This window comes from Ranitomeya variabilis, chromosome 6 (genome assembly GCF_051348905.1).
Source record: "Ranitomeya variabilis isolate aRanVar5 chromosome 6, aRanVar5.hap1, whole genome shotgun sequence".
Taxonomy (NCBI): Eukaryota; Metazoa; Chordata; class Amphibia; order Anura; family Dendrobatidae; genus Ranitomeya; species Ranitomeya variabilis.
In genome coordinates this window covers 576,597,164-576,617,940 of record NC_135237.1, presented here as the reverse complement: position 1 = coordinate 576,617,940, position 20,777 = coordinate 576,597,164, and the positions used below count along the sequence as shown (strand labels likewise).

Below are 20,777 nucleotides of genomic sequence, written 5' to 3'. Positions count from 1 at the left end.
GTGATCATCATGCATAAGTCTAGTAATCTTACTGCGCTAAAATGCAGCCTAGTGGGCCTCACCAACTACCGGCTGCCCCATCAACCGCATCTGCTGCTTCTTCCTCCATCAACGTGGCCAGTCTTCTCACACATGTCTCCGGCCACAGAGCCTCCACTTGTTTAACCGCTACAGTTGGGGTTAGTGAGAGCCCACCAGCAGTTGCAGAAGTGGACGTGCCTCCTGTTTTCTAACGATCTCATACACCGAGCATATCACATATTTCTCAATCCACGATAACATCTCCGCCTGCACCTCATTCACACTCCAGCAGTTTGTCGTGTTCACCCTAATTTACTCTCTTCCAGCACAGCAGCCAGCCTTCAGTCCCGCAGTTGTGGTCACATAAAAGATTGTTTCCTCCTATATATGTCAAAGCTAAGAGCTTGCATTTCACCAACTCCAATCTGTTGTCCAAGGAAATGCTGCTTTTTCGCCTGATGTATACAGATGCTTTCCAAAAGCTGATGGCCATTGCAGTCCCCCAGTACTAGCTGCCCAGTCGCCATTAGTTCTCTAAGAAAGCTGTGAATGCGTGACACCAGCATGTCACAGACAGCATCACCAGTTTCTTGAAAAAATTCATGTCTACCAGGCTGCATTTCACCACTGACACCTGGAGGAGCAACATGGACAGGGGCATTATGGAGCGCCCCCACTGCCGCAGGGCCGAGGAGTACCCGGTACCAGGCCTCTGAGTCTCTGTTCTGGGGTTGTCATGGTGGCTAGACCCGGTCCGTGGCCCTGCTGAGGGGCGTCCAGTGAAAGGTGGTGCGTGGTGGTGATGTTGTGGTGCGGTGCTGGTCGCAGTAAATAACGAGGACACCAGGTTGCAGTCTCTTTACCTCTTTACTGAAGGCTTCAGGATCCTCAGTCCGGAATACGGTTCACCGGGCTGCGCAAGTCCGGCCGGTCCGATGGCACCTCCAGAGTTCCCTTTGCAGGTGGAAATCTGTGCCTACCTTCTAGCGCTTGTGTGTTGTGGTCCTCCCCTGCTGTGCTTACGGGATAGTCCCCACAACTGTTGTGTCTGTTTCTTAAGTTCCCTCACAACTCGATTATGATGTTCTGCTTCGTCCCCCCAGATGCTATGGCTAGGACGCACCCGTATGACGGGGAGGCTCGGAGCTCTTCCTGGACTCTAGTGTCACCCCTCTCCTGTTGTTGCCCCCCTATGTCTTCTTAGGTGAATTGGGTGAGACAGCCCGCCTATAACTGACTGTCCTGCCGTAGGTTTGAAGTTAGGCCTGGAGCTCTATACTTCCTCGGCGTTCCGGCCACCGGCTGCGCGCCTCAGTAGGATGTTGCCTCGTCTTACAGCACGACTCCTACTGGTGTTTCTCCTTGTTGCGTTGATCTCATTTCTCACTCAGCACAATAAACCTCGCTTCTTGTCCTTTCTTGGGGCACCGCCGCTATCTCGTGCAGGCGCGGTCCCGTAACGTTCTCTCCGTTCGCTAGGCCTCTGTCAGGATCCCACCCCTGACAGGGACCCCTCTGAATCTTCCCCTGCAACACCCTCTGCCACAAGATGTTGCCTGGTTCCAACCCAGTCAGCTTTCTGTCTAACTTCCTATCCAACCCCCAGTTTTACCAGACTGTGAGGAGTGGCCTAATACATAGCACCCTTAGCTCCCCCTAGGGGCCAGACTGTGAAGTGTATTGGTGTCTGTGATACCTGATCAGGTGAACTCCTTCAGTGCCATCAGACGTACCATAGCCCCCCTTAGTGGCGGAGCATCAGTACTGCAACGACCAGGACTCTGGGGCGCTGCACTCCCCCCCGGTTAAATCCAGTACTCCTGGACTGGGAAGAAAACAACAATACATGTCAGCAAAAAGACATACAATTTTTGAAATGCAATAACAAGTAAACTTTTAACAGAGCTTCCCTTTATGCGAGGTGAGGACACTTGAACGTTACAAACATGGTTAAATACTTTTAAATAACATACTATAAAGAACTTCTTTTACCCAACCGGGTATTCTACTAAGTGCAAATTTCTGAACAATAATTTAACATTGCCTTTAAGGACGTACACACTGAATCCACTAAAGACCTTCTTATAAAACACTATAAGGGTAATCAACTTTTCTTCATTCTCCATCTTTACATCTGCAGGACCGCCTGTCTATCTGCCCCAGGCCTACTGCCTCTCGTTCTGTTACAGGACCGCCCCTTTCCACCCGGGCCTACTGCCTTTCTGCTACTATACACAGTATAGAATGTATCATCCATCTCTTAGTTCAAGATCACTGAGCCATCTCTGTATGGCTCCTAGGAGGACTCACTGACTAACCCCGTACGGGTTCACTTTCTGTCCTCGTTCTTCTAGCAACATTATTAAACATTTCTCGCAATTAACTAGTTAGCTACATATAACTCTTACATATTGGCATCATTACTTCTTCTTACAAGACATCATTACCATTTAACTATCTTAAGGCAACACTATTCGTAAGTGCAACATGTGAACATTCCCTTTAAGAAGGAACCAAGTCTCTATGAGGTAGTGCAACTTCTCAAGCTGCAAGTCTGTTTGCAGTAAGGACTCCGGTGCTGTTTCCAGGAACAGTTTCTTCGCAAAGAGTCCTTTCTTTTTGTAAAACCAGTAGAGAGCACCTTTAAGAAGGTGCAAACTATTTACAAGGAGTTTGTAATCATGCAGTGTTCATGATCCAGCAGTTCTTTCAATAATGATAAAACAGGAAACAAAAGCAAAAACACAGAGGAAGGGATCCCGGGTAAACAAAGGGATCCCTTTAAGAGTTAACCCTAGACGGGTACTAGCAGCAAGCAGGGAAACAAACAGTTAACTATTTACAGTCCATAGGGCATCTAGAGCTTCATAGCAAGTTGCAAGACATCAGCCGATAGTGGACACCTCCTGACCGTACAGGCTTCGGCTCCTGGTCCCCGGCCGATGTGGTGTCAGTGTCACTGGTTGGTCTCTCGGGTGCAATCAGGTCACCCGGTGTCTGGCTTCGAAGGCTAACCCTAGCTGCCAGCTCAGTAGCTGCAACAAGGCGTACGGTGGCTATAGTAGTAAGATCTGTCAAGTCCGGTTCAATCATGGTCGAGGCAACAGGTGACACCCCCTCAGGCCCACATCGTTGGACGTTCCGAGCGCACCATCCTTGTGCACTCCGGTGGTGGGTGTAGGTCACCTGATCCCCCCTTTGCAATAGTGGGTCACCATATTGGTTGCAGCAGGGAGTCTTCACGTTGTAACTGGTAACGAAGACGTCAGTCGGTAGTCCCGGTTCCTGTATGGAGCCCCAACCCCGCTTTGGGTGAAAGGCCAGCACAGTTCCCCGCTTTACCATGTCTTTCCCGCCGCGCGCAGGCTTTGGATGTCGTACCCTTGGCGCATCAGTTTGTTCTGTCCCTTTTCGGTTTTTCCAATGTAAGATCAGGCATTATTTATATTGTTCCCAAGTGAGCACAGCAAGGGTGAGGCCTTCCTCCCGAGCTCCGTCCGGCCCAATCCAGGGGGTGTCCCACTGGAGGATCACCCCTTCTGAGCTCACATCTATGGGTTCCCCCATCTTGGTCGGTAGCGGAGGTACCAGCTTCCCCATCGCGTCGGGGGGTAACACCACCAGCCCCGCCGAGAGGAAACGGTCATTGCTGGGGTGAGGAGCGGTCGCGGGAGCGGAATCGGTCAGGGGAGCAGGATCGGTCAGGGGAGCAGGTGCGTCTTCCATACCTGCGCCTGATGTGATTCCACCGATGTCGATCCGCTCCGCTGACAAGGACACTGGAATCGGCTGCAGCCCGGACTGCGGCTCCTCCAAGGTGGCCTCTTGATGTGGTTCCGCTCTCCATGGCTCCGCACCCGCCGGCTCCGTGGTTGGGATAGGTAGGCTCAGCTCCTCTGCCGGAGGCTCCAAGGAGTTCAGATCCCTCCGCTGCGGTGGACGCGGGTCCGCCTCTGGTGGGTGAGGGCAAGCCGGGATCACTTCGCCATCGCTCGGGCACTTGCTGATCATCATCGCTGTCCGGCATTCGGCGGCAAAGCATACACCTGGCTCCGCCATTTCTCCAAGGTACAGCTCCCTCTTCACCTCGTTCCCGCTGTTGCAAATCAGGGGGCGGTTCTCCTCTGCTGCTGGGCAGGTCGTCATCTCGCAGCAATAGTCGGAGGGGGCGGTCGCCGCTTCTGGCGCCGCTTTGGTAATCTCCTCCCATGGTACGCCCTTCTTCTTCCTCTGCGCTCCCTGTGGCGCTGCAATGGCGGCGATTTTGGCGGGAACCTTTGGCGGCAAGTGGTGGTACACAATCTTTGCAATAAGTCACAGTCCAAGCACAATAAATCACAGTTCCAAGGCACACATGACCCGATTCTTCAGGCTTAAGTAGGATCCTGTTCGTGACGCCAAGTTGGAGCGCCCCCACTGCCGCAGGGCCGAGGAGTACCCGGTACCGGGCCTCTGAGTCTCTGTTCTGGGGTTAGCATACAAAAGGTAATTAACCAACAGCACTCAGGTGTTCACGGTGCACGCTCCACAGTCCATGAATCCAACTGGACCAATACTCACAGAAATATTGAAGAAAGGAGCAGCATCCGTATCCAGGTGAAAAAATACAAAGTCTTTATTCTGCCATTACAAGATGCAACGTTTCGGCCGGCAACCAGCCTTTGTCAAGCATACAATAAAACATCAGTGGCCATCTTAAATAGTGTGGAGCCCAAATCTGGGCCAATCACCACATAAGGGCGGCCTTTAATACATATATCAGATAACACACAGTATATACATTCATTAAAAATCAGTATCATAGCGGCAGTTCAACGTACCAAAAAGCCAAATATCATATAAAAACTAAACGAAATACATAAAGATAGAACTAAAAAAGACATCACACAGAGAGGAATCCACCAATCGCCTCTTGGCTACATGGTTGTCATAGTGATCCCCATTATATATGCATAAGAACTCTCCAATCACCATTGCCAATGATGTGCGCGCCACACTAACCTCACACTATCCATTCCTGGAGTCCATCGGTTACAGGACACCGGCGCATGCGCACAGGGTCGCCCACGTCACTGGTCACATGACCGCAACGTGGGTGGAAACCTCCGCGCACGCGCACAGCGGCAAGGAGCCGAACACTCGCACCCGAGACACCTGATCCCTGACGCAGCACGCATGAGGCAGGGAGGCGCTGGAGCAGAACGCACCCAGCCACACCCCCTGCCACTCACCGGCCGCGCTGAGCCCGTGTTCTCGGGGAGAGAGAGAGGACCAGCCATATCCATGGCTACCAAACCATAGAGTGGGTAACGGTGTAAAAATGAAAATACATATAAAAGTACAGCCGCACAGCGATTTGGCAGGCAAGGAGAAAGGAGGAAATACAGCATAGAGCTCATCATGGTCAGACAGTGGACATGATCCAAATATACATATTCCTTGTATCCTCCTGATGTCCCTGGGTGTCAAATCCCGTAATGGACTAAAAACAAGAAAATAAAAAAAGAAAAAAGAAAGAAAAAGAGCATAAATACATGGTATACAGTATCAAACAAATAATATGTACAACAACACAAAAGAGGGATTCCAGCCCTGCATAGGGGAGGGGCTTCAGGGTAAACACACTTGGAGGTTGTATTCTATATTCAACCCCTTTGGTTGCAAAGTCTCCAAAGTGGAGATCCACCTTAATTCTTTTTGTTTCAATTTTTGTACCCTATCTCCCCCCCTCCTCAATACAGGGACCCCATCGATAACCCTAAACCTTAATTGATTAATAGAGTGCCTACATTCATGAAAGTGTTTAGGAATTGGCAAATCGAGCATTTTCGTCCTGATGGTACTTTTATGTTTATTCACACGTGCTCTTATCTCCATCGTGGTCTCACCAACATACATGAGACCACATGGACATACTATTAAATAGATCACAAATTTAGAAGAGCACGTGTAACGTTCTTTAATAGAAAACCTCTTTCCAGTCTGGGGATGACTGAAGCTATCCCCTTTTAGCATATTACTGCAGCATGAACAACTTAAACAGGGAAAGTTGCCCATCCGTGGTGGACATAAAGTCCTCTGGAGGGCAACCTTGCCTGTCCCGACATCCGATTTAACTAATCGGTCCTTCAGATTGCGGCCCCGTCTATATGAAAGAATGGGACGCGAACTGAAGTCCTGTATAAGGGGCAAACCCTTGTTCAATATTGCCCAATATTCCCCAATGTTTTTTGAGGATATTGGCAATCCCATTGCTAGCTGGGCAATACGTTGAAACGAATGGTATGCGTTTCTGTTTCACCTTAGATCTGTGTACTATCAAATCACCATCTGGTAACCCCGTTACCTTCTCTTTTTGGTGAATCACCTTCCTTCTAGGATAGCCCCTATGGACAAATTTTTCACACATCTCCTCCAACCTTACATCACGTGTGTCAATGTCGGAAACTATCCTACGTACACGGACCAACTGACTCCACGGGAGCGAGTCCATCATCTTCCTTGGATGGTAGCTGTCATAGTACAAAAGGCTATTCTTGTCAGTAACTTTCGTAAACAAATCAGTATACAACATGTCACCTTGTTTGTACACCATCGTATCCAAGAACTGTAAACGATCCACCGAATGTGTCATGGTGAATCTCAGTTCCGGATGTACATTATTAAGTTCTACCAAGAAACTGGAGAGCTCATCATGAGACCCCTCCCACACACAGAAAATGTCGTCGATGTAGCGCCACCAAGCACTGACGCGGCCCCAGAAGCTGCTCCTTTCTTCAATATTTCTGTTCTGGGGTTGTCACGGTGGCTAGACCCGGTCCGTGGCCCTGCTGAGGGGCGTCCAGTGAAAGGTGGTGCGTGGTGGTGATGTTGTGGTGCGGTGCTGGTCGCAGTAAATAACGAGGACACCAGGTTGCAGTCTCTTTACCTCTTTACTGAAGGCTTCAGGATCCTCAGTCCGGAATACGGTTCACCGGGCTGCGCAAGTCCGGCCAGTCCGATGGCACCTCCAGAGTTCCCTTTGCAGGTGGAAATCTGTGCCTACCTTCTAGCGCTTGTGTGTTGTGGTCCTCCCCTGCTGTGCTTACGGGATAGTCCCCACAACTGTTGTGTCTGTTTCTTAAGTTCCCTCACAACTCGATTATGATGTTCTGCTTCGTCCCCCCAGATGCTATGGCTAGGACGCACCCGTATGACGGGGAGGCTCGGAGCTCTTCCTGGACTCTAGTGTCGCCCCTCTCCTGTTGTTGCCCCCCCTATGTCTTCTTAGGTGAATTGGGTGAGACAGCCCGCCTATAACTGACTGTCCTGCCGTAGGTTTGAAGTTAGGCCTGGAGCTCTATACTTCCTCGGCGTTCCGGCCACCGGCTGCGCGCCTCAGTAGGATGTTGCCTCGTCTTACAGCACGACTCCTACTGGTGTTTCTCCTTGTTGCGTTGATCTCATTTCTCACTCAGCACAATAAACCTCGCTTCTTGTCCTTTCTTGGGGCACCGCCGCTATCTCGTGCAGGCGCGGTCCCGTAACGTTCTCTCCGTTCGCTAGGCCTCTGTCAGGATCCCACCCCTGACAGGGACCCCTCTGAATCTTCCCCTGCAACACCCTCTGCCACAAGATGTTGCCTGGTTCCAACCCAGTCAGCTTTCTGTCTAACTTCCTATCCAACCCCCAGTTTTACCAGACTGTGAGGAGTGGCCTAATACATAGCACCCTTAGCTCCCCCTAGGGGCCAGACTGTGAAGTGTATTGGTGTCTGTGATACCTGATCAGGTGAACTCCTTCAGTGCCATCAGACGTACCATAGCCCCCCTTAGCGGCGGAGCATCAGTACTGCAACGACCAGGACTCTGGGGCGCTGCACATTACATCTCGATGACTGTGCACTGGGTGACTCTGGTGGCTGTGGAGGCAGGTGGGGAAGTGGCTGCTCCACAAGTCTTGGAATCCCCAAGGCTTGCAGGGCACCTGGCGAAGGAGAACTAAACCATTACACATCATAACATGGAGAACTAAACTACTAGACAACAAGGTTTGTTGACCTAAATCACTACACACCAAGGGATAGTGAATTAAACCACTAGACACCAAGGTGTCACTAGACAGCAAATCTTGGTATCCCCAAGGTTTGGGGGACAAACCTCTGTATCTAACACTTACTCCACTGCTTCTGCCTCCTCTATCTCCTCTAGGGCCTCCACCTGTGCCCTCAACCTCTGCCTTAATGAGACACGCATTCCAACATTCCAACAGTGCAGAGAGAATCCCCTCCACCTCCGTACTGCACAGCCAGGGCTCACCGCAATTAGGCCGTGTTAAGATTAATATACCTTTGAGATTGCAGTAACAACACAGCTCAAGAGTTGTGGACAGCTATACAGGCCAAGTTTGAGCACTGGCTGCCTCCACTGAACCTGGAGGCAGGGAAGGCCATGTGTGATAACAGTGTAAACCTCACTGCGGCCCTTGGCTGGGTCAACCTCACACATGTGCCTTGCATGGCTCATGTACTCAACCTGGTGGTACAGCAATTTCTCCACCACTCTCCTGGCCCGGATGGGCTGCTAAATAAAGCACAGTCACTGTGTGCTCACTTCCGTCATCCTCATCCTGCAGGTCATCGCACTACATCGCTACAGAGGTCTTTCGGGCTACCGGTTAACAAGTTCATATATGATGTGCGGACACATTGGAAATCCACTCTGCACATGTTGCAGCGACTGTGGCAGCAGCAACAAGCCCTGGTGCAGTATGTTCTTTTCCATAGCTTGTACTAATGCAGTACGAGCGTGGTTCTTACCACGCCTGCGGAGTGGGCACAGATGAAGGATCTCTGCACTCTTCTGCTGGATTGCCCACCAGGACCTAGGGGTACTTGGTACCGGGTCCGGTAGTTGTTAAAGGGGTAGTCACGGTGGCAGTGACCCGGTCCATGGCTCTGGGCATCCAAGTTAAAGGGAAAGTCTTTAAAGGGGTTGTTTTGAATAAAGAATGTTCAGGACGCCACATATGGTATTCGATCAGTGGTGACCAATGCTGCTTAAAGGGGACCACTGGGAATGTTGGGACTGCAGCAGGGATGGTATGGCTTCCCACAGGTGAAGCTTGATTCCCAGGGTGTAGTGGATAAAGATGACAGATGGTGTAGTGCCAGAAAGAATTAGAGGACACAAGGTTGCAGTCTCTTTACCTTTTACTGGTGGTATACAGCCACAGTCCAGGGTACGGATCACAGGTGATGGTGAGGTCCTGACAGCATGGAAACTATTAGGAATCCAATTAGCCAGAGGGGATTGGGAGCCTTCCTTTCTGCGCTGTAGTGTGCATCCCTTGCTGCTTGAGGATTCTCACAAGGTCCTCTCTCTCTCTGTCCTAGGACAGTACCCGCATGGCAGGCATTGCGAGCCTTTTTACAGGTGTCCCTACTGCGGTGACTCTGGGCTCTATATGCTGCTGTGCCTTTCGGGTGTAATTGTGGACAAGCTACTTTTAATCTCCTGCCCTCCGGTTTCTGCTGTGGGGCATACAGTCCCACACAGTCTCGGACTCCCGGTGTCCGGTTCCTGTGCTTCAGCGTGGAGGGAGTCCAGTCGCAGCTCCCCTCCAGCTCCTCACTTTTCCTGTGCTCCTTCCTCCTTTACATTCTCTACAGACTAAACTACCTTCTCCAAGCCAGAACATATATAAGGAAGTTCCCCGAAACCGGGTCTAGAGCTTCTCCTTGTGGCCTGGAGTCAGAATATGTTGCATGTATGTGCTACCTGTCAAATGGATCTTCCTCGCTTCCAGGCATGGCATCACCCTCCCCGAGAGGAAGGCAATACCATTGTTGTACCCGAACTCCTGCAGTGCTACATCCCCCCCCCCCCCCCCCGGTTAAAACCAGTTCTCAGAGACTGGGAAAACACAATATCAGGTTAGGAAGTGCAAACTTTTTTAAATGCATTTCAACAGGCTAAATAAACTTTTTCATCTCTTTATGAGAGGTTTCTTTCCTTGAAAATTACAAAACATTATTTACAAAAGTACGAACATTTTAGCATCTTATATCAGGGTGTCCTTGTTCACCAACTGTAATGAAGTGGAGGACCCGTTCTAAACCCTCATCGTAGGTGTTGGGCGAGCTGCAAGGCGTAAACATCCAGACCTTTCTTCGGCCACGCCAAACGGTTTTTGTTCTGGTCTTTTGAAACAAAGAAGGTTCTACTCACGCTGCCAGTGCGTGGTAAAATCAGTAAGGTGCACTTTAAGAGGTACGAACTATTTACAAGGAAAATTTTTAGGTAATTTACTGTCCATTACCCTGTTGTTCATTTAAGCAAAATCCAACATTTTTTAAACACATAACGACAATTATTGACATCTCACATCTTAGTGCATGTAGCCGGCTGGGATCTGACCTCTGGTACTACGGGTAGATCTACGCAGCACAGGCACTGAGGGTGATATGACCAGATTCACTAGGCTTGCTATCACTGGTGTTGTGTGCTCACTTATGGCTATGCTACTGGTGATTCTATGTAACACTGGTGTACCTGATCCCCTACGAGTACTTCTGCTCACTGTGGGCATGACAGATTCACTGAAAGCAGAGGGTTGATTCTCTTGCTCCTCTGCTGGTGTGACGTCTTTTGCTTGAGCCTGCTGGTGTAGAGTCTCTTCTGGTTCTGATTGATTTCGATTCACATCTCCTTCTTGTACTTCCAACTGGGGAAAGCTCAAAATGGGCACCACTATGGCCTGATTTACTTGAGTCCATGACTGGGGAAAGTCTCCAAGAATGGTATAGATTCTCCTTTCCTTCTCTTCTGTGGGTTGAGGGCTATCTTGGTCTTTCTCCTTGTCTCTTAGTTGGTCACAGTACATCTTAAGATGATCTTTTGATACCACAGTTGATGTTTCTCCTCCATCTTTGCTTATGAGACACACCTTGGTGTTATCAAAGTTTGACAGTAAGATGGTGTATGGTTCTGCCTCCAACATAATATCAAGTTTGTGCATTCTTCTTTATCTGTTTAGAACTTGTTCACCTGGTGACAAGGGAATTGCAGAGGCATTCTGGTTATAGTTTCTTTCCTGCCTCTGTCTTGCCTGGGACAAACTTCTTTCCACGCATTCTTGCACTTGACGGTATTTCTGCTGCCGCTTCGTATCCCAATCTACATCTGGTGATGTTGTTTCTGGTGTTAGGACTCCCATATCAAGGTCAACAGGCAATTTGCTAGGTTTTCATCTCATTAGGTAGGCTGGAGTGCAGTTGGTGGAATTCACCGGGATATTATTGTACACATCTACCAAGTCCACCAACTTTTCTGGCCACAGGTTTCTCTCTTCCAGGGGCAAGGTTTTCAACAGGTCAATTACCACCTGGTTCATCTTCTCACACATGCCATTTGTCTATGGATGATATGGCGTTGTCCTGATCTTCTTGCATCAGTACAGGTTACAGAACTCCTGGAATACTTCCGCCTCAAAGGATGGGCCTCAGTCAGTGAGTATCATTTTCAGGGTAACCATGTGGTCAACAAAAGTGTTGTTGGAATGCCTTGGATGCAGTGTTTGCTGTTTGATCCTTGACAGGCACAACTACCAGGAATCTTGAGTAATGATCCACTATGGTCAAAGCATAGACATAGCCTGTCCTGCTTGGGGCCAACTTCACATGGTCTAAGGCTACCAATTCCAGTGGCTGTTTCGTGACTATGGGCTGTAAGGGTGCCCTTTGGCTGTCATGGTCCTTTCTGCGCAGGTTGCATGGGCCACCCTCTCGGCACCACTTTTCAATGGTTCTTCTCATGCTAATCCAGTAGAATCTCTCACAAAGTAGAACCTCAAACTTCTTCCATCCAAAGTGTCCTGCTCCATTGTGGTATGCTTCCAAGACCACTAGCCCATCCCGCTTTGGGACTAACACCAACCAGACCAGCTTGTGAGTGCATGGGTTGACATTCCTCCGACACAGCTTACATCGTAGATAAACAGTTTGCCCTTCTCCTTCCACAACTGTTGGGTCTCTTGTGGAGCATCTGGACCAGGGTGTGATTTGGCTTGTGTCAGCAGCTCTTTTACAAGACGGACTGCTGGATCGCTATCCTGCGTCTCTGCCCATCCATGGTGTTCAGTGTGGCTTCTCGCCTGTCATTACACTTGTTCTTCACATAATGGGAGTATTGGGCCACCTCGGGGCTTCGAGTGCTTCCGGATCTTCTCCCACTTCTGGTAAAAGGGGCATCCTGGACAGTGCATCACATTTGCATTCTTGTGCCCCGCACGGTACTTGATGGTAAACTCGTAGTTGGACAACCGGGCCATCCATTGCTGCTCCAATGCACCTAGTTTTGCCATTTCCAGGTGAGTCAACGGATTGTTGCTGAAGCCAGGTAGTGCTTGAACAGTTCTGTTACCATCCAGACTATGGCGAGGAACTCCAGCTTAAAGGAACTGTTGTGGGTAGTTATGAGAGATGGGTGGGTCTGGCTACCCAACATACCTCCATAAATAGTGCTGACTACTGGGTTTCCACTCTGTTAGGAACATGGTACAAGAGTACTTTTTGCCAGATGCTTCCCTCCTGGAAACAGACTCATGCATGCTGGAGTATCGAAGCAAGCTTGTAGAAAAACTTAAGAGTGATTTTACCCAAGACAGCAGTCAGGCACACAGCGTGCATTGCAGTTATGGATGTTCAACCACGGGAACATTGAGTCGTCAACACAAAACATTAGCAGCAGCGTAAGTGGCAGAAACAATTTTTGTGCGTCGTTTCACACATTTTTTATATCAGCCCGCGAAGCAGAAGAACAGAGTACAAGTCGGACACGTTGTGAACGACTGGAGAGGATGGTGTAGGAGTATCTCGAGCTCAATATCAATGCCTTCAGGGGGGATTTGGGCCCTTTTACTTTACGGTCTTCAAAAATGTGACTGTGGTCTGAGCTTGCCTGTCACGCGGTGGAGGTTCAATCATGCCTGGCAGTCAGCGTGTCTTCAGCGCTCTGACGGATAAGCACATGCACCTGTCCTCTGAAAGTGTAGACTGTTTAACTTTCATCAAGTCATGGAACTCCAATAACTTTTGAAGACTGAGCAGACTAGGAGACGGTTACGGAGTGGTATAATACTGTAGAGTCATTAAGTCTGTGAGTGTCTAGAAGTGTGTGGTTTCTACAGGGGTGCAGTAGTTGCTGGACATGGGTGATAGGTGAGGAGGACAGGGATGAGAACGTTAGTAGATGGTGGTCAGATAGAGGAAGAAGGGAGGTTGTGAGGTTAGATAAGAAGATAAGATCCAATTTATCCTCTCCCCTCTGTACCAGTCTGTCATTGTAAATTTGTTTACTGTTAACGATATCTATAACTCTGTATGTAACCCCCTTTTCACATGTACAGCACCATGGAATTAATGGTGCTATATAAATAATAATAATAACGATAATAATAATAATAATAATTTATGTCCATCTGTGTGGGTGGCTGAGGAAGACCACTGAGTAAAGGTACCGTCACACTAAACGATATCGCTAGCGATCCGTGACGTTGCAGCGTCCTCGCTAGCGATATCGTTTAGTTTGACACGCAGCAGCGATCAGGATCCTGCTGTGATGTCGCTGGTCGCTGAATAAAGTTCAGAACTTTATTTGGTCGTCCGATCGCCGTGTATCGTTGTGTTTGACAGCAAAAGCAACGATACCAGCGATGTTTTACACTGGTAACCAGGGTAAATATCGGGTTACTAAGCGCAGGGCCGCGCTTAGTAACCCGATGTTTACCCTGGTTACCAGCGTAAAATGTAAAAAAAACAAACAGCACATACTCACATGCGTCCCCCGGCGTCCGCTTCCCACACTGACTGAGCGCCGCAAAGTGAAAGTGAAACCACAGCACAGCGGTGACGTCACCGCTGTGCCCTGCTACTGCCGGCGCTCAGTCATTGCAGGAAGCGGACGCCGGGGGACGCATGTAAGTATGTACTGTTTGTTTTTTTTACATTTTACTCTGGTAACCAGGGTAAACATCGGGTTACTAAGCGCGGCCCTGCGCTTAGCAACCCGATGTTTACCCTGGTTACCCAGGGACCTCGGCATCGTTGGTCGCTGGAGAGCGGTCTGTGTGACAGCTCTCCAGCGATCAAACAGCGACGCTGCAGCGATCGGCATCGTTGTCGCTATCGCTGCAGCGTCGCTTAGTGTGACGGTACCTTAAGTCCAAAATGTGAAGTGAGCGACAGGAGTTTGGAGGCTGCTGATTGGCAGGTGTCAATTGGTAAATTGAAGTCACCCTTGATGATGGTGGGAATATAAGCAGAGAGGAAGCGAAGAAGCCAGGTAGAGAATTGATCAATAAAGGCAGTGGTCGGGATTGAAGGTCGCTATGTGGCAGCCACTTGGAAGTTGGAAGGAGAGTAGATCCGGATGGAGTGCACTTCAAAAGAAAGGAGGATAAGGGAGGGTAGAGGTGGGATTGAGTTAAAGGTGCAGTTAATAGAAAGCGGAAGACCCACTCCTCCACCATGTCTATTGCCAGGGCGAAGAGTGTGGGTGAAGTGCAGGCTGCCGTAATATAGCACAGCAGGGGAGGCCGTGTTGAAGGGTGTCAGACATGTTTTGGTGAGGCCCTGGAAGGAGAAGTTGCAAGAGGTAAAGAGGTCATGAATCACATGGAGTTTATTGCAGACAGAGTGGGCATTCCAGAGTGCTCCAGAGAGGGGGAGCAGGGTAGTGGGTGTCAGGGGCACGGGTCTTACACAGGAAAGGTTTTGGTAGTTTATATTACTAGGGAGTGATAGGAGGGTGAATTAATGGGAAATATCAGCTGTCTGGGTCCAGGATTGGGAGGTATGTCACCAGCAGTGAGGAGAAGCAGAGAGAATGAGAGCAGGTGGGAGAAAGAGAGTGGTCGGCTTGTTTTATGTTTTAGTAGGAGAGATTTGATGATGAGGAGCTAGTCAGCAAAGGAAGTCAAGAGGGAGAAGGAGAGTGTCCGGTTTGTTTTATGTGTTAGTAGGAGAGATCTGAGGTTGAAGGGCAGGACTGCAGATGAGGTCATGTGGGAGAAGGAGAGTGGTCGGTTTGTTTTATGTGTTAGTAGGAGAGATCTGATGTTGAGGAGCAGGTCAGCAGATGAGGTCAGGTGGGAGAAGGAGAGTGGTCGGTTTGTTTTATGTGTTAGTAGGAGAGATCAGAGGTTGAGGGGCAGGTCGGCAGAGGAGGTCAGGTGGGAGAAGGAGAGTGGTCGGCTTGTTTTATGTGTTAGTAGGAGAGATCTGATGTTGGGGAGCAGGTCTGCAGATGAGGTCAGGTGGGAGAAGGAGAGTGGTCGGCTAGTTTCATGTGTTAGTAGGAGAGATCTGATGTTGAGGAGCAGGTCAGCAGATGAGGTCAGGTGGGAGAAGGAGAGTGGTCGGCTAGTTTTATGTGTTAGTGGGAGAGATCTGATGATGAGGAGCAGGTCAGCAGATGAGGTCAGGTGGGAGAAGGAGAGTGGTCGGCTAGTTTTATGTGTTAGTAGGAGAGATCTGATGTTGAGGAGCAGGTCAGCAGATGAGGTCAGGTGGGAGAAGGAGAGTGGTCGGTTTGTTTTATGTGTTAGTAGGAGAGATCAGAGGTTGAGGGGCAGGTCGGCAGAGGAGGTCAGGTGGGAGAAGGAGAGTGGTCGGCTTGTTTTATGTGTTAGTAGGAGAGATCTGATGTTGGGGAGCAGGTCTGCAGATGAGGTCAGGTGGGAGAAGGAGAGTGGTCGGCTAGTTTCATGTGTTAGTAGGAGAGATCTGATGTTGAGGAGCAGGTCAGCAGATGAGGTCAGGTGGGAGAAGGAGAGTGGTCGGCTAGTTTTATGTGTTAGTGGGAGAGATCTGATGTTGAGGAGCAGGTCAGCAGATGAGGTCAGGTGGGAGAAAGAGAGTGGTCGGTTTGTTTAATGTGTTAGTAGGAGAGATCTGAGGTTGAAGGGCAGGACTGCAGATGAGGTCAGGTGGGAGAAGGAGAGTGGTCGGTTTGTTTAATGTATTAGTAGGAGAGATCTAAGGCTGAGGGGCAGGTCTGCAGATGAGGTCAGGTGGGAGAAAGAGAGTGGTTGGCTTGTTTTATGTGTTAGTAGGAGAGATCAGAGGTTGAGGGGCAAGTCGGCAGAGGAGGTCAGGTGGGAGAAGGAGAGTGGTCGGTTTGTTTTATGTGTTAGTAGGAGAGATCAGAGGTTGAGGGGCAGGTCGGCAGAGGAGGTCAGGTGGGAGAAGGAGAGTGGTCGGCTTGTTTTATGTGTTAGTAGGAGAGATCTGATGTTGGGGAGCAGGTCTGCAGATGAGGTCAGGTGGGAGAAGGAGAGTGGTCGGCTAGTTTCATGTGTTAGTAGGAGAGATCTGATGTTGAGGAGCAGGTCAGCAGATGAGGTCAGGTGGGAGAAGGAGAGTGGTCGGCTAGTTTTATGTGTTAGTGGGAGAGATCTGATGTTGAGGAGCAGGTCAGCAGATGAGGTCAGGTGGGAGAAAGAGAGTGGTCGGTTTGTTTAATGTGTTAGTAGGAGAGATCTGAGGTTGAAGGGCAGGACTGCAGATGAGGTCAGGTGGGAGAAAGAGAGTGGTCGGTTTGTTTAATGTGTTAGTAGTAGAGATCTGAGGTTGAAGGGCAGGACTGCAGATGAGGTCAGGTGGGAGAAGGAGAGTGGTCGGTTTGTTTAATGTATTAGTAGGAGAGATCTAAGGCTGAGGGGCAGGTCTGCAGATGAGGTCAGGTGGGAGAAAGAGAGTGGTTGGCTTGTTTTATGTGTTAGTAGGAGAGATCAGAGGTTGAGGGGCAAGTCGGCAGAGGAGGTCAGGTGGGAGAAGGAGAGTGGTCGGTTTGTTTTATGTGTTAGTAGGAGAGATCAGAGGTTGAGGGGCAGGTCGGCAGAGGAGGTCAGGTGGGAGAAGGAGAGTGGTCGGCTTGTTTTATGTGTTAGTAGGAGAGATCTGATGTTGGGGAGCAGGTCTGCAGATGAGGTCAGGTGGGAGAAGGAGAGTGGTCGGCTAGTTTCATGTGTTAGTAGGAGAGATCTGATGTTGAGGAGCAGGTCAGCAGATGAGGTCAGCTGGGAGAAGGAGAGTGGTCGGCTAGTTTTATGTGTTAGTGGGAGAGATCTGATGTTGAGGAGCAGGTCAGCAGATGAGGTCAGGTGGGAGAAGGAGAGTGGTCGGCTAGTTTTATGTGTTAGTAGGAGAGATCAGAGGTTGAGGGGCAGGTCGGCAGAGGAGGTCAGGTGGGAGAAGGAGAGTGGTCGGCTTGTTTTATGTGTTAGTAGGAGAGATCTGATGTTGGGGAGCAGGTCTGCAGATGAGGTCAGGTGGGAGAAGGAGAGTGGTCGGCTAGTTTCATGTGTTAGTAGGAGAGATCTGATGTTGAGGAGCAGGTCAGCAGATGAGGTCAGGTGGGAGAAGGAGAGTGGTCGGCTAGTTTTATGTGTTAGTGGGAGAGATCTGATGATGAGGAGCAGGTCAGCAGATGAGGTCAGGTGGGAGAAAGAGAGTGGTCGGTTTGTTTAATGTGTTAGTAGGAGAGATCTGAGGTTGAAGGGCAGGACTGCAGATGAGGTCAGGTGGGAGAAAGAGAGTGGTCGGTTTGTTTAATGTATTAGTAGGAGAGATCTAAGGCTGAGGGGCAGGTCTGAAGATGAGGTCAGGTGGGAGAAAGAGAGTGGTTGGCTTGTTTTATGTGTTAGTAGGAGAGATCAGAGGTTGAGGGGCAGGTCGGCAGAGGAGGTCAGGTGGGAGGAGAGTGGTCGGTTTGTTTTATGTTAGTAGGAGAGATCTGAGGTTCAGGGGCAGGTCGGCAGAGGAGGTCAGGTGGGAGAAGGAGAGTGGTTGGCTTGTTTTATGTGTTAGTAGGAGAGATCAGAGGTTGAGGGGCAGGTCGGCAGAGGAGGTCAGGTGGGAGAAGGAGAGTGGTCGGTTTGTTTTATGTGTTAGTAGGAGAGATCAGAGGTTGAGGGGCAGGTCTGCAGATGAGGTCAGGTGGGAGAAGGAGAGTGGTCGGCTTGTTTTATGTGTTAGTAGGAGAGATCAGAGGTGGAGGGGCAGGTCGGCAGAGGATGTCAGGTGGGAGAAGGAGAGTGGTTGGCTTGTTTTATGTGTTAGTAGGAGAGATCAGAGGTTGAGGGGCAGGTCGGCAGAGGAGGTCAGGTGGGAGAAGGAGAGTGGTCAGTTTGTTTTATGTGTTAGTAGGAGAGACCTGAGGTTGAGGGGCAGGTCGGCAGAGGAGGTCAGATGGGAGGTAAGAGGGAAGGAAAGATTAATATTTGGTTAGAGGATGCTGGGGTTTGTGGATAGCGAAGGACGGTGAGGATTAGTGGAGCAAAAACTGTAAGGGCCAATGTAAGCATGGTAAGAGTAAGTGTGGGAAAAAGAAAAACTAAGTACATTTAATAAGCAGAGGTTACTCGTATATTCTGGTCACTTCTGGTCCATTTCTGGCATATTTCTGCTGCACACATAAAGAGCCATTCTTCTGGAGCCAGACACGGTCAGTCAAACCTAAGCCTCTAAATTTATAAAGAGCACATGAAATAGTCCAGGTGTGATCAGGAGGGAGGAGCAGCAGGGAGATGGGCCACAGAGACAGGAGGGGAGAATTAGGGGGCAGAAGCGAACATGTATTCAGGAAATACACAAACACAAATGGATACATTATGAAATGAGGTCTGGTGCCTGCACCACAGTATTAGCCCAAACGACTTAGATTAGGAAATGTGTCCTCCTGCCTGCACAACACTATTAGCACAAACTAGTTAAATGCTGGCAGAATGCTATCTAGCTGAAATAGCTGACAATAAACCACCTATCTACTTGAAAACTTGCAGTAGCCGCAGGAGCAGCCTCTCTGCACTGTTACACTGACAAAATGGCGCCACCAAAACAACTGCTTTTTATATGGAGAGGGACATGTGAACTTAGAAGCCATTGTGTCTGGACGTTGTGGATGGATTCTGCGCCCTGATTGGCTGCCGGAATCTCTACACATTAAGTTAATTACAAAAAGAAACAGTCCGCTGTTCCTCTGACCTCTCCTCACCAAATCCCCTCATTAGACACATCCCCCCGCTCATCATACAACACCACTATCCTGACAAAAGCATTAGTGGAAACGCGATCATTTACCCAACTGTGACCGAATTTTGCCGCCTTCAGGGAAAATGCTCGTAAACCGAACACGAATCCGAATGAGCAAAGGTTGTGCCGAATTTGAGATTGGTGAACATTTTCCACACAAATTCGCTCATCTCTAGTGAGTAGGCAGGACATACATCAGATGAGTGCGATGTGACGTTTCATCGGACAACACTCGCTCCAATGTTATACTACTACGTAGTGTTTATTTTCTCCTATCATGTCGGCATGAGAAAAAAATTGCTGCATGCTGTGAATAGCAGCGTATATTGGACGGTGCACCCATACAGGTCCACAGGTGCCTTCAAAGTATCAGACTGCACTCGAGTGACAAAGATGTTAGCAGACAGAACATGTACCTGCAACACAGTCATCTGAATGAGGCCTGATACTGTGCTTTATCCCGTAGGGGAGATACAGGGAAAGTGGCAGAACCTCCATCTCTTGCAGGGTCTCGTACAAATCCCATTTGTCTAAATGTCCTCCAGACCCTTCTCCTGTTCTGCTCACTCCTAAAGCAGCAACATTGCCGATCTAGTGTCCAGCTCAGCGTCAATGATTTTTTTTTTCATTTCCCAAGTTTCAGTGGAATATTGATCAATGTCTTTTCCCACAAGCAAAACTGGAATGAAGATCTTGTGCTCCTGGTTTATGTATTCTGAGCAGCTAGTAGCATTTCATCTCCGTATATGTCACGATAATGTAAAAATGCCATATTGTGAGTTTAGTTCTAGCAGGTTCCATGGCAGACACACGCTGTGGGCCATTCTGACCCCCCTCTTCTCACTCTGCCTGCTGCCTGTGTGTGTAATTCAAAACCCCTCAGTTTCCCTCCTCCCACAAGAATTTATATAGTTCTACCCTGCAAATACCAGACTATGTGAACACTACTCATTCCCCCTCCCACCTGGTACCAGCCAAAACTAGTATAGAAAGCATGAGATTCTTTGTTCTATTAGAGTGATATCTAGGGGCACCGATCTGGGCTAGAGATATAAGAATTATATATTCCTGATGTCCATCGAGGGATCTATAACTCCCTGAAATAAATGCAAAAATACCCAGACTCATAATGTTCAGTATGCCATGCAATAAATGCCTAGCTACTTACATACCACTCCATGATAATTATATTCAAAAAGGAGAAACATTGGAGTTTTTGGCAACATTTCTATAACAACCTTTATTGAAACAGACCATCAAACATATAACAAGATTTAAAAGATGTGATTAAAAAGGACACCAACACTGGCCGCACTCAGCACTAAATCTAATACTAAATGGCTTCAATCAACATGATATTTTAGGGACCGTTGTATTCAACTTAACATAGGTTGATTTTTGTGACCATATGTATTAAGGAAGCAGTATGGGAGAGGAAACCCAAGAGAAGATTCTACAACAGCCACTGGGCTATATTGTTTAAAGGGAATCTGTCACCCCCAAAATGGCCTATCAACTAAGGCCACTGGCATCAGGAGCTTATCTACAGCATTCTGTAATGCTGTAGATAAGTCGCCAATGTCACCTGTAAGATAATAATGGAGTAATTCCAGGATATGTACCAGAGAGTGTCGAGGTCCGTGGAGTGTATTGTAACAGCATGGCACGGGGTGGTAGTCACAGC

General features: G+C 49.0%; 1 protein-coding gene across 1 annotated transcript in view; it reads right to left on the bottom strand.

The window, feature by feature from the left end:
• LOC143783345 (uncharacterized) overlaps nt 1–20,777 on the bottom strand; it is a 72,334-nt gene that overhangs the window by 31,980 nt on the left and 19,577 nt on the right. The gene's annotated exons all lie outside the window — the stretch shown is intronic.